This window comes from Mus caroli, chromosome 10, assembly GCF_900094665.2.
Source record: "Mus caroli chromosome 10, CAROLI_EIJ_v1.1, whole genome shotgun sequence".
NCBI classification, from domain to species: Eukaryota; Metazoa; Chordata; class Mammalia; order Rodentia; family Muridae; genus Mus; species Mus caroli.
Genome location: NC_034579.1, coordinates 120546120 through 120550004, shown reverse-complemented (window position 1 = coordinate 120550004; position 3885 = coordinate 120546120).

Below are 3885 nucleotides of genomic sequence, written 5' to 3'. Positions count from 1 at the left end.
ACATATACTCACACATACACTCATACATATACTCACACATACACTCACACATATACTCACACATACACTTACACATATACTCACACATACACTCACACACTCACACATATACTCACCCCCCAAAAATAAAATAAATAAATAAAATCACCTCTCTCTCCAACTTCTGCTCTTAGACAGGTTCCTAAAGGCAGCATGACCTGTTCTGCCCAGCAGATGGCAGTGTTTCTCCTAGTATTCTCTGGGGTTCGCTTTCCCATGGAGACAGTCTAAAAAGCATGAAAATTATATCCTGTCAGCAAGCATTCTTGAATCTAAATTATATTTGGATAGTGTCCTGGTTGTTGGGTTTTTTTTTTTCAGCTTGACATAAGCTGGAGTTATTTGGAGAAAGGGAAACCTCACTTGAGAAAAAACCCCGCCTCAGTCAGAATAGCCTGCAGGCAAGTCTGTAGGGCTATGGGGAGGAGGGGGGTTTCCCTAATTGACGTGGGAGGGCCCAGCCCACTGTAGGTGGTCCTACCCCTTCGCAGGTGATCCTGGGTTGTATGAGAAAGCAGACTGTACAAGCCAGTAAGCTGCATTTCTCCCTGGCCCCTGCTTCCCAACATTTGAGAAGCTGACTTCCCTTCATGATGGGGCATATAAGTTGAAATAAATCCTTTCTCACCATTGTTGCTTTGGTAATGGTGTTTTATCACAGCAATAGAAAGCCAAGATAGGGGGGCTGGTGAGGTGGCTCAGTGGGTAAGAGCACCCGACTGCTCTTCCGAAGGTCGAGAGTTCAAATCCCAGCAACCACATGGTGGCTCACAACCATCTGTAAAGGAATCTGATGCCTTCTTCTGGTGTGTCTGAAGAGAGACAGTGTACTCATATAAATGACAAANAAANAAANCTTAAAAAAAAAAAAAAAAAAAAAGCTAGGGTTACAAGAGAATCCCTGTCTTAAACAAAACAAAACAAAACAAAACAGGGGCTGGAGAGATGGCTCGGTGGTTAAGAGCACCAGACTACTCTTTCAGAGGTCCTGAGTTCAAATCCCAGCAACCACATGATGGCTCACAACCATCCGTAATGAGATCTGATGCCCTCTTCTGGTGTGTCTGGAGACAGCTACAGTGTACTCATATACATAAAACAAATAAATAAATATTAAAACAAAACAAAACAAAAAATACTGACAAAAGTATAGTCTCTACTTCACTGGTGTTCACAGTCTAGGAGCAAGAGATAAGAGTGGGGCTGGGGCGTATCCAGCCTTGGAGTAGGAGTATTTGTCTAGCAAGCAAGAAGCCCTGGATTTGCTCTTCAGACTGAAAAACAATTAGTTCGAGCTGGGTGTAGGGGTCTGTGATGCTGACCTCACCTTGACACACCTGGAGAAGGGGAGAGAACTTTTGTTGAAGAGGCTGACCCATTAGCAACTCCTATAGCATTGGAGGCATCATTGGATTGCTAATTGATAAAGGTGTACAAACCCCACTGTGGGCTTTACTATCCCTAGGCAGATGGGCCTGGGCTGTAAGAAAACCTAGTGGAACAAGCCAAAGAGTACAGTAAGCCGCATCTACTCTCTGCTTCTGTCCATAATGAGGGACTGTGACATGGAAGGGCAAACCCAGTAAGTTCTTTGCTTTCCCAAGTGCCTGTGTTTGTCACAGATAATCGAGTTCTGAGGAGGGTGAGGGGAGAGACTGAATCCTATCCCAGCCTGGCTATACAGTGAGACATTGTCTCAGAACATTACAAAACAAGATTCAATGTAAGAAAGAGGTGGGTATGAACCTCTTAAAAGTCAGTGCCGGGCGTGGTGGCGCATGTCTTTAATCCCAGCACTCAGGAGGCAGAGGCAGGTGGATTTCTGAGTTTGAGGCTAGCCTGGTCTACAAAGTGAGTTCCAGGACAGTCAGGGCTATACAGAGAAACCCTGTCTCAAAAAACAAACAAAAACAACAACAACAAAAACCAAACACAAACAAACAAGTCAGTGAGTGTGTGTGGTACCTCATTCCTGGATGCCTGCATTTGGGCCAGAGAGGCAGGGTCAGAATTCAAGATCCATCCTCCAAAGCTATTCTGAGGCCATGCCTGTCATAAGAAAATAGGATAGAATCGAGAGTTAGGGGCTGGTGAGATGGCTCAGTGGGTAAGAGCACTGACTGCTCTTCTGAAGGTCCTGAGTTCAAATCCTAGCAACCACATAGTGGCTCACAACCACCTGTAATGAGATCTGACGTCCTTTTCTGGTGTGTCCGAAGACAGCTACAGTGTACTTATTTATAATAATAAATAAATCTTTGGGCTGGAGTGAGTGGGGCTGACCAGAGCAAGCAGAGGTCCTGAATTCAATTCCCAACAAACCCACATGAAGGCCCATAACCATCTGTACAGCTACAGTGTACTCATATACATAAAATAAATAAATAAATCTTTAAAAAAAAGGAGTGGAGAGTCAGAAAAATCTAGATTCCTAGCTGGCATGGATGCATGCATATACCTGTGGTCCCAGTGGTCTGGAAGCTAAGGAAGTTTTGGTTTGCCTGCATGGACATGCACTGCTTTTATGCAGTACCTATAGGGGCCAGAAGAGGGTGCTAGACTCTGCGGATTATAGGTGGTGGTGAATTTACATGCTGGTAACCTAAACTCTAATTCCTTGTGCCAACAAGCACTCTTCTCCAGCCACAAGATGAACATGAGTCAGAGGTCAGTCTGGGCTCTGACACAGAACACATGCCTTTTCCCAGGTCTCACATCCGCTCTTCTGAGTACCTTTCTCTCTCTCTCTCTCTCTTTAAGATTTATTTATTTATTCATTTTATATGAGTACACTGTTGCTGTCTTCAGACACACCAGAAGAGTGCATCGGACCCCACTACAGATGGTTGTGAGTCACCGTGTGGTTGCTGGGAACTGGACTCAGGACCTCTTGAAGAGTCAGTGCTCTTAACCACTGAGCCATCTCTCCAGCCCCCTAACCTTCCTTTTCAAAAATCTTTACAATGAGATAAATTCAACTTTTTAGATCATTTCCATTACAGAGTACTTGAGGCAGACATGTTCATCAGCGGGAGGAGCTTTTTTTAAATTGTAGATGGGAGTATACTGGAGGTGAGTGTCCTTGGCTTTGATGAGGTTTGTTTCCTGGTTTCTGAAGCCTCCAGACCTTCACTAGCACGCTGATCAGCCTTCTGACTTTCAAGCACACATGACTGGCCTGTATCTGGCTAGAGTCCAGCACATCTGCAGGTAATCCATTCATCTCTGTTCTCCATCCTGATCCAGAGGGGCCGATAGTGACATCATAGAATCACAGGCATCTCAAACAGATGCGGTCCGTCCAGCTCCAAATCTTTTACTTGTGATTCTTTGTTTGTTTGTTTGTTTGTTTTTTCAAGACAGGGTAGCCCTGGCTGTCCTGGAACTCACTCTGTAGACCAGGCTGGTCTCGAACTCAGAGACCCGCCTGCCTCTGCCTCCCAAGTGCTGGGATTAAAGGCATGCACCATCATGCCCAGCTTTACTCGTAACTCTTATTTACAAGTGTATTTTAATTTTTATTATTTTTTAAAGATTTATTTATTTATTTATTTATTATATATAAGTACAGTATAGCTGTTTTCAGACACACCAGAAGAAGGCATCAGATCTCTTTACAGATGGTTGTGAGCCACCATGTGGTTGCTGGGATTTGACCTCAGGACCATTCAGAAGAGCAGTCAGTGCTCTTAACTGCTGAGCCATCTCTCCAGCCCTATTTTTTGTTTTGAAACAGAATCTTGCTGTGTGGCCCAGCAGAGCACATGCATTAGCTTTCTGAATAGCGGGAACATTCATGAGTGTTGTTATACACAGTAAGGAGTGTGTGTGTGTGTGTGTGTGTGT